An 11,336-nucleotide genomic window follows, 5' to 3' on the forward strand; every position below is an offset into this window, starting at 1 on the left:
TTGCAAAGCATGGTACAGGGCACAAGTGAACATTACAGTTCTTGCAAATGAAAGTGGTCTGATGTCTTTTGGCACCTCTGAACGAACAAAACCACACAGTCGTTGCACGAGATCTTACGTTTTTGGGTTTAATCGTGGGTCTTACCTGGGAAATGGCGAGCTGTTAGTCTAGCAGGACGGTCCAGGCACCTGGTTGCAATGGGTAGTCTCAACTTTTCAGAACTTACTCTCTTACCTGGGTTTGCAGCTTTGAAGATTATCACAGCATTACTAAATGAAACTCCATCGAGTACAAAAACACCTTCTTCCACCACTTCCAACACATGTGGAGCACCATGCAGTTTTACAACTGCTTGTCTGCCTGGTCCACTCGTCCCATGTGCTGACTGTATAGCTGAAACGCTTTGGGTGGGTGGGTGGGTGAGTGAGTGAGTTAATATTTAACGTCGCATCGGCAATATTTCAGCCATATCGTGACGAGAACATTTTGATACTGAAATGAAACATGCATACAGTATAAACACCTGTCGTCAAAGGACAGTAAAACAACTAGAATATCACAGTTACAATTAAAACTAGTGTGGAGAGTTAAAAGAAATACCACTATTTGGACAATACAATATAAAATAGGGGCTGTAGATCGCCAGCAACTGAAGGTAGATCACCATACTAGGGACCATGGGGACTTACAGTCCCTTTGCTACCTGCATGGACCCTAACTGGATTTACACCATCCCTTCAGCTGCTGGCGAGTGTAGGAAAGTTCAGCCAAAATTAAAAGAACACAAATACAATGCTTAAAAATCCTGAAAAGTATAAATTTACTTTGAAAGTTTTTGGACTTACGTACCCTCTCAGGAGGACTAATTTTACAATACTTCAACCCCTTTTGAGGGTACAGTCACTAAAATGGTCAATGTTCCTAATCTATACTATCATCCCTTAAACCTATCCCCTAAAACAACTATTTACAGAACATATCAATTATAATTCAACAAGGAAATCACCTTTCCTTAAAAATCCAATAATTAAATGAGTATTTACTGTGTGAAAAAAGATCCAAAAGTGTTTTTACATTAAAATATTTATCCCTTATGATGGTGAACTGCATTGGGTTTTCTTACCTCTGTTTGGGGATGCCCTACATCTTACTCTTTTTAAAAAAACAAGAACCATCGTGAATGCTGGTTTACGTTTCATTTATGAGTCCATGTAATATACAAAAACTCATTATCCCTATATAAATGCGGATCATCACCAGCTTTTGGGCTTGCATCCTTGACAGGCTGTGGTACACCCAGTCGGGAGGCCCTCAGCCTGCCACACGTACCAGTCTGGTTGTCACTTAGTTCCTGGAATAGAGAAGGAGAAGTGAAGAAGTCCATGTACACATGGTGACCCTTACCATACAGAGGCTGACAGAATGACGTAGCAACCTCGTACGTCAAACCATGTGGTCTCCCTCCCTCCTGTCTCCCTGTGTATATTTGCCAGTTTCACATGTACCAAGCCCTGCTATCTGCCAGACCCCATGACTTGATACCCTACTTATGTGGTTTATTTGTCATATACTGCAGCAAACCTGTTCGTCCCTTGAAAGCAATCACTCTCGTCCACTGATACCTCCCTGCCTGGGTGGATGTGCCTCTGCCATCCGGGAACAAGAATTTCATGAGAGGTCTTATTTTGAAACATTTGTCATGCCTTGGGTCCTCTTTAGGTACATCTGTGGCATTTTCATTTAAGTGAAAAACATAAGTATCTGAATAAATCTATCCCTTGCCAGGATAGTTTTGAATCCTTTACATTCGAGTAGTGGGTCACTTGACCAGTAAGATTCATACGATGGTTTCTTTGACAAACCCATGACTAAAAGTATAGAAATGAAAGCCCTCATTTCGGACGTATCAACCGGTTTCCAATTCTTAGCACGTGAATGTACTCTCAACGTATCCATCTTTTCAGCTATAAATTGTGCTGCATAGCTGTTCGTTTCAGTGACAAGCAAGTCAAACACTGAAAAAGAGTGAAAAAGCATCATACTCACTCAAATTTTCACCTGTATTTCTTGGCCCAGATCTATCGACAAAATGTTGTAGTCATGGCGTTTCACTCACTCTGAGGGGTCCTCCAAAAATTCTTCTTCATCGTCCCCAAGGTCGAAATTTTCAACTTCTTCCATATCCTCGAACCCGCAAAAGTCTTCTTCACCTTCACTATCCGAGTTTGCGAAAAGTTTCAGTCGCGGAAGCCATTATGCAAATCTAAGTTCTAGATCTATTGCGGGTCACAAAAATACAGAAAATATTAAGACTGAGGACGATTTCTACGAACTGTGACCCCAGGTCAGTAAAAAGTAGACACGAGAGGCTGGTTATAATTGCTAATTACTTCATTTCCTAATTATTTGACGGGAAGTAACCTTTAGAAATTTCTCGAAGGCATCCATATTTAGCGAGAGGCATGTTAGTCGGGTTTTCAGAATCGAGGAAAAAATGCAAGTATTGCAATATATGTATATGTAACATTTGGTCATTGCAACCTATAGCCGTTATTGCGTTGCACCTATGCTTTAGATTTTATCAATCGCTTTCATTTATTAGCTTGGATATGTATGTGTGAAAGTGATTCAAGAACAAATTAGCGAGTTAGCCACGCCCACCCCGTGTCATCCACACACGTCAACAGCTGGTCATTCCCGATGTTTTCACGAATTTTGTCCAAAAACCAATTGGGAATAGTAGGCTTTACTATGAAGAAAACTGATAAATATGTGTATCTGAAATCGGAAAACGAATTTAAAATTCTAATATGGCGAAAAACGGATTATCGAAACATGTTGATGTCTTTGTTTACCACCGTTGCCATGACCGTTGCATCACACAAAGTCCTCAATGAATGTACAAAAGTAACATCTACCAAAGATGAATCGAGAGAAGAAAAAATGACATATCTTAAGCTGTAAGAGGAACTAAACATGGTCATGTATGGACTTTTGGCATATCAATTTATAATTATTAACCTTTATTCTGTACATGAGTCTTATACCCATCAGCTAATACCCATCAGCTTTTTCAATTTCACTGAACCCGCTCTTGTTGGAAGTTTCCTCTCTCTTTTCTGAAAAGTAGAGAGATATGTCTTCAGTGAAGCCTTGTATTAGGACAATGTAGAATTTGGTACTTTACTTCAATTTAAAACAGAAAGAGAAACATATACGCACAATTCACGTCAACTATGCTTTTGGAAAATCCTCCATGTTCATTTAGTGCCATTTCAATCCTCAGTTCATGCGGCCATGAATGAGTATGACATGTCATGTTTTGAACACTTACTATTTGAAACATGTCATCAGAAGAGGGCAAATCCCACAGCCTGACACATTTTGAAAGAAATCATATAAGATAGTTGATGACAATTTCTGTCTTGTCTGGTAATCTTGGCTTTCGGAACACACCAGTGAATATTCAATGCCACTAATAAGAAATATAATAAGTTATAGTTGGGATTACACTTCTAAGTAAAGTACAAAAATCCATTACTTTTACACTTTTCACAGTAAAGTACAGATTCTAGAACTCTTGTTGAGTTGAAACCAACATTCTGTTGTCCTAGCTTACATCAGTGATAAAAGTAAACCATAGGGGTCAATGTGAATTAGAAGAGGGATCTTTGTACTTCTGCTACCGCCATAAACTTAGATCAGCACCTCTGGGTGAAACTGAGCAGTTAAGACATTTCACAATTACATTGTGGGAATGTGTAAACATTGCGAACGTTACCATATCGCTGTAAAATTCTGACTCAAAATATGAGACATTTCAACAGTCCAAAGTAACAAAATATTACCACCAGTGATGTTAGCTGAGTAGCCAGCGAAGTAGTCTGCTGTGGGAGGCCGTACGAGGCAATCAGAACTGACACGCATGGTGACGTGCGTTACATTGTGACGTAATGCAAAAAAAGTGTTTGTTTACAAGGGGGCAAACTACAATGGCTGAGTAATGCCATCACATTGCGACATAATGCAAAAAAGTGCACATCATCATTTCATAAAGTACTTCCAGTTCCTTAGATCTTTCACTGAAGAATCTTAGAATTCAAAATATAGGTTACGTATACACCAATATCAAAGGCTAAGTTAGAAATCAAATGTTTTATGAAACAGAGACGAAGCAGTGCACAGCCTGGTTTTTGAGAACACACAATTGTAGCAAGGATATCCTATTATTTTTCGTGAAATGGTCCGTGCATAAATTGTTGATACGGAAACAGTAACTTCTTAAAATTTCAAACATGATAAATTACACTTCAGACCATGGTTAATACTGGTAACAGCTTGTGATAGGAAGTCCGTTTGAACGGCGCTCTTGACTGCTTTTCACACCATGCCAAAGCCTTTTTTAATGAACATCAAGAAAATGAGAATGCCCCAAATATTCCAGTAAAGTAAGTTCCCACTTCTGCATCGATTTCATATTTGTACCAAGTTAAGTAGATAAAAATATCCATATCTCTTTTTTGTCCTTAGATTTCGAAGAAACTAACAGTGCCAAACATATGAAATAGCAAAAGGTGTCCTTTTTTCCCCAGAAATTCCACATACATATGTGCTTTCATGCTGAAATATTGCAATGATTTTGATGTTTCTGTTAACACGTGGAAACAAGAACATATCAGAGTCAATAGTATAGCCTCACTCTTTAGTTCAGTTCAACCTGAGGATAGGGCTACAACAAGGCTCAAAACGTGGTGAGACGTAAGTCAAGAAATTGTAATACATACGATTTGTCCCGTATAACATAACGCACAGACATACAGCCAGCCTAGGTGTTGACTATATGCACAATAAAGTTGTCTTGGGTTGTCGTACCGCTTTTGTCATGTGAATTCCCTCTTTTGGCTGGTCTCCTCTTCTCCTCTGCATCAGGCATCGAGTCCGGTAGAAAGAAAGCATGTGAATTATTTTTACATTTTGCCTGCTTGGATAGCAATCTAGGCATCTGCATGCTTAAAACCTCATATATGTTCTTGCCATCACTTTGAATATTTCAGCTACCATCGACACATTAATCTTCTGAATAGATTCAATGGCCTACTATACATTAAGTGATGGGGTATCAATCTCGCTTTCACTCTTTTGATACTATACCTTTCACGAGATTCATGAAAATGATATTTAACGGAAGACAGTTTAATTATGGAATACTCATGCCGTACAATAAACATGGTCAGCACAACTATGGAGACAGTCACCACTGACCACTCCTTGCTATCTATGTTAACCATGAAATACAGCGCAATTGTAGGAAAAAGTAATTGCTGTGCCTATTTGCACAACACGCTAAATATTGTAAAACTTATTTTGCATAAAGGTTATTTTCATTATTGTTGTATGTACCTTCAAATGTTTTTCTTCTTCGTTTCTTCGTGCCTTGCCAGTGAGGTGATGTCTGACACCTGTACCCATTTTGTTTTATTATCTTGGAAATTAACCTTATACATAGACATTTCAGAATGAATTTCCACAAAGGTTCCCTCCAAACACATTTTTCTTCCTTTTTTTTGACCACCTCTTCTCAGTCGTCTGTCTTTTACCTGGATCCTCACAAACACTTTCTCACCTATTTCATATAATGCAATCGGGACACTTTTTTGGGTGTTTATTCATCATTCCCTTAGACTAACAGTTTGTCTCTGAAATGAACATATTTTACTGAAAAAACGTTCATAGTGAAAACAAATAATATAATGAAATGGAGCCCTCAGACTTTCTTCATTTTCAGAAGCTATGGAAATCTAGGCTTGCCACATTTTCTAGACTTGCGTGGGCTTTCTTGGGTATATACTTCAGGGTCAGTACGTCAACCTTTCCTTCTCAGGTATGAAATAGGCTCTATTCTCTTGCGCAATTCCTGGTTGTCAGTGTTCTGAAGTGTGATAATAATGTATTATGTACATTACCTGCCAATGGCAAGACATTAGCTATGATCATGAAATGAAATTACTTACACTAGAAATGTACTGATATTTGATTAGCAGAAATATATATTACTGTTACTGCCAACTGTTAACTGGAACTATTAAAATCGCACTATTGACTTGTATACACTTGTGATACATAGTGCACACTATCAACAATATTATGGTACTTTCATGTCAGTATTAAATGTTCTCGTCACGATATGGCTGAGACATTGCCGATGTGACGTTAAATATTAACTCACTCACTCACTCATTATTGTAGTTATTATTTGATAAGCTAACATGTGACACCCCATTACTCTCTGTAGACTGTTCTGAATGCTCCTCTTCAGAACAAGAGTATGCAGCCACTGAATTGCCTGCTTTCAGCAAGTGAAGTGCATTGGGTGCAATCGATCATGGCATGGAACGGCGGAGAACCTGTAAACATACAAAGTACATAGTTGTGTTCTCATGTCATGTTCTGGGTAACTGGTGAACATTAGCATACTTGGGATAAATATACATCTGAAAGAAGTCATAAATCATTGCTGCTTTGGGGTGGTTTCTCAATGGTACCTTTTTGAATGTTGCAATTACATCATTACTATATGAACCAGAGATAGTGAGAATCTGTTCTTCATAATGTATGACATGGCCACATGAAAGCCCTCAATGGTACAAGTTAAAGTCGAACCTTACCCAGAGCTGAATGACGGCTTTCGTTATGTATCCTTGCGTATGCGGGTAACTTTTCGACCCAGTTTAAAGTGTCACCTTCAGAACTGAATTTTAAGTCAAATTCTAAATGGGTCTTCCAATCTCGGTGTGATCGCTCACTCTGAAGAGAACATAAGTCAATAAAGGGTTAACTGCACATAACATAAAACAGAAAGGCAGAATGAGAGAATATTCACTAAAAGAAGCTTCTGACAGGGTGTCATGGAATAAATATCTTATCTGACCAACACACTGATTCATTGAACGTAAAGTGACAAACATGTTCTCAACCCTACAAATGGCAGTGATGACAAACTTCCACTAAAAGCTGTGTGACTGTAACTGTGACATATACAGTGTTCATCACTTGATGCGATTGTTATGAATGAGTGGTGGTACCATGGGTTAAAGATTACATCCTTCATATCAAGAACCACTGTGCCTCTGCAAGTGTGACTTTAACCATGAACATTACACATCACGTATGAAATTTTATTGATATTTGTCACCTGCCTTTCCTTGAGACTGGGGATGGTGAGCCCGACTACGGACAGTTTTAGTTCCCATGTCCATACACAATTGATTCACAGCACCCTTAAACTCTGAGCCTTGGTCGCATTGGAGAATTCGTGGGCTTCCCCATCCGTATTCGTAATATATTCGACGAAGTTCCAATGCGACTGAGGAGGCACGTTTGCTTCATAGTGGGCGGAGCTATAGAAATCTGGTGAAGACCTCCAATACCGACAGTACGTACAAGGATGTTTCACCATCAACTTCAACCTGCATCATACTCAGGTCAACAAGGTCGACCTGATGTCGCTCCAGGGCTTTTTTTTAAATCACCGGTTTCAGGTTGGGCACATTGGTGAATGTTGGACGTGAACGCTGTTTGTCAGCCTGCCTGTCCATAAAGTCCTGTATGGCCTCTTGTGACATCCAAACATAATATCTATTGACCATGCTCGTTATATTCTTGGCGCCTGAACCTCGCAACTCCTTGGAGAACTTGGAGATGATGTTGTCCACTTCAGAACTTTGAATGACAATCTTTCCTTCCTTGTCAACTATTTCCTGTCTGTACTCACCATATACAGGGTTGTGAATTTCTCCAAATGTAATCTGACCTTGTTTATTCCTGTGCAGGCATTGTAAAACCTATACGTCCTGCTTTCCTGAGGAAAGGCAGTACCTTTTATCTTGCACTCAATTCACTGGTAGTGCTCATCAGAAAGAACCCCAACAAATCTGTGTCTTGATGATTGTGTCTGAAATGCATGAAAATCAATCAGGTTTAAACACACTTAAAAATAGTGGCATGTTTAGAAATTCTTTAACCTTAACAGTGCATAATATTTAGTGACAATGAACATTGGCCATTTTACAAAAGTTGTCACAAAAAGTTACAGTGCAAAAGGTGAGATGCTCATAGTTTCAGTGACACATGCATGTAATGGACTGAGTTTTGCCAAGGTTGATAAGTACTACATGTATGGATTTGAGTCTTAATATCCAATAATTGTGAAGAACGACCTTCTGTTTATTGTAATGTTTCATCACAGTTCCGACTATGGAATAATAGTTACAATTGCATGACATATCAAGTAAAGCTTACAAAGTATACCTGCTGTTACATTAACAGTACTCCAGTCTTAGGGAAAAGAAACACAGTCATAAATCAGAAATCCATGGAATCGCCTATTGAACATCTTAGTAGGGCACATATGAATATACATGTATGAGATCATAATGATCTGTTCAAATGAACTTTGACAGCCATGCGTCCTGTTATATCCAAGGCTGGTAACATACACTTGGAAACAATATATTGTGTCGTGGAATATGGGTTAGATGATTCTTTGTGAAATAAAATCAACAGAAATCAGATCCACAGAAAGTTGCCATCCCTGGTTGTATGTATTATTCCATTTTCTATTCCATAATTTTGGGGGTTTCAGCCTCATGAAGCTTTGAACGCTCACTCTTCAGCAAATGTCCTAGATATAAAGTATTCCATGTAACTGACTTTAACTGGAAATACATTTAATATGGGAGTCCAGAACGCATACATTGTACACCCATTTATAGGAGTTTAAACGAGCTAAATAAGAATGTGCAACATATACACACAGCCATTGTAGAGTATTTTACAGTCTGTACTTACACTTTTCACACAGGTTGTACTGCTCTGTGTGTTCCTCACTTACAAATAACATTACTCTAAATCAACAAGTGTGATCTTCATAAAAAAAAGTATGTGACTGCTAATACATACCATATACTTGCCTTGAACATATAAATTATATTCCACATAAACATCACAGTATTGTGGAAGTGTGAAATTAAAGAAATAATTTCCAGGCATACCATCCTATATGATGATGCTTGGTATGATACACATGATACAGGGTTGCTTCATCATTGTGCATTTAAGGCTTTAAGGAGTCCTTAAGTGCACAATGGATATCTTGAGAAGAGACAGAGCAAATACAAGATGCATTTCATTTCCTACCAGTCCTGTGGGGTGCTTGGGGCTGGATGAAGCTCTCCTGAGAACCTGGCAGCACCTCCATTGTGCACACTGACTGTTCGCCTGACGAGCCGAGAGAGTGACCCATGTTGGCTGAAATGAGAGCGAGAGAGTGAATGAAACATGTAGTCTAGATTGGTTTGTACGTGGTCAAAGGGATGAGTTGAGGCGTCTGCATCAACCAGAAACAGCCAAGAAGGTGGAGGGGCCAATACATCATTGTGCATTTAAGGCTTTTCTCTGCACTTAAGCACTCCTATAGCTTACCTTAAATGCACAGAAAGGTCTTAAGTGCACAATGGATATTTTGAGAAAAGACAGAGCAAGTACAAGATGCATTTCATTTCCTACCAGTCCTGTGGGGCTCTTGGGGCATGATGAAGCTCTAGTAAACAGCTGGCAGCAGGTGTAAGGTGCACACTGACTGTTCACCTGAGGTACTGAAGCAGCGGCCCATTTTGGCTGAAATGAGAAAGAGAGTGAATGAAATATTCATATAATATCAGTCTAGATGGTTTTGTACATGGTCAAAGGAGGAGGTCAAAAGGGGCCTCTGCACCAGGCAGAAAAAGCCAAGAGGGTGGATGGAGGGGCCAAGACATTATTGTGCATTTAAGGCTTTTCTGTGCACTTTAAGACAGCTACACCTACCCTAATAAATGCTTGTTCAATTCGTGGGCTACCCTGGTGATATAAATATCAAATGGTTAGACTTCTGGCCTAATCGCTCCATAGATTTCACTCTAGTGAAATGATATCACTTGAATATATATATTCCTCATCTGAACAGTGAGTTTTAACATGGTTCTTTAATTGTATCCTAACATACTGTAAGACATATTCAACTCATAAAAATGACACTCTAACAACGTTTTCCTCAATGTTAAATTTTACAGGGGATAAGGGAGGAAGTCTTTCGTGTCAAATATTCATGACGGCCATGGAAGGGTAGCATTACTTTGGCATACATAGCAAGCCTTACTTGGACTAACCCTATCAGAGTTGATGCTTTTGGGTACGTGGAGATATGTTAAGTTGATCCGTCAATGTGTGTGTATGTATACATTGTATAATTATTCAGTTGATTGTCAAGAGTTGTAACTGTGTTTTATTCGGATTGTTAAAAGTCAGGATTGAGCAAAGACATGTCAATGTTTTTTGACAGCAATGATACTGCAGAACGGTGGGGAGGTGACTTGAAATATATCTCGCTTGAACTCCGTCACCACCGGAAGCTTTAATAAAGCACAATATACTGAATACACGGCACACATACTTCAGGTTTATATATACCTCACGTGGATATTGCAGCTGTCGCACTGTGTCAGGTGATGACAGACGAAGACGCGTGTTCGTTCACTCCCTCCATTAGTCCTGCGGAAGACACTGTGCTGTGAATGTGACGTAATCACATAAGCTCCGCCTGCTGATGAATATTTATGGTTTCTGTGCACTTAAGGGCACTACACAAGTATACATGGCTGACACATCAGTCGTCAGCCATCACGTATACAAGGCTGACACAACATCCTACTAATGTTGTATGAATTCACAGGCAGTAAACGAGATGTTCCAAACCAACGGGGCGCTCCGTCCATTATTTTGTCTACTTGGCAACAATGAAACCTGAATCCGTCACATATACAGGCTTCACTACTCCTATATGTATTTCACAGGCTTCGTTTGTCACGCCCCTATCAAAACCCATGTGTTGTTATTGTGTTTGGCTTCCTATCCCAATCGAACTGTACAAACATACCCTCTACCTTGTATATATGCTCCCCTTCCTCATACTGTTCATCACTTGCTTGGTAACGATGTTAGAACCTACACCGAAACGCCACTCTCACAGAAGTAAAGACGTTGTTCATCCATATATTCTGTATTTACTGCACTCGCCAGGAAACTATTGCGGGTTCGAATCCCGGTTCGTCAAGATTATTCTTGATTTGTCACCACCCTCTTCGAACTGCACCGCATCGACCTATTATCATATGTTAAACTCATACCTTTTGTTAAAAATCGCCACAGTCCCTGGTCCTACTTGTTAGTGAATTTGACAATCCAGTGATCAACAACATGAGCATCGATCTGCGGAATTGGGAACCGATGACATGTGTCA

At 39.3% G+C, this 11,336-nt stretch overlaps 1 pseudogene; it reads right to left on the reverse strand.

The window, feature by feature from the left end:
- Positions 1 to 3,055: 3,055 nt before the first annotated feature.
- On the reverse strand, positions 3,056 to 10,184 carry LOC137281146 (uncharacterized; annotated as a pseudogene).
- Positions 10,185 to 11,336: the final 1,152 nt, after the last annotated feature.

The sequence above is a fragment of the Haliotis asinina genome, chromosome 4 (assembly GCF_037392515.1).
Source record: "Haliotis asinina isolate JCU_RB_2024 chromosome 4, JCU_Hal_asi_v2, whole genome shotgun sequence".
NCBI classification, from domain to species: domain Eukaryota; kingdom Metazoa; phylum Mollusca; class Gastropoda; order Lepetellida; family Haliotidae; genus Haliotis; species Haliotis asinina.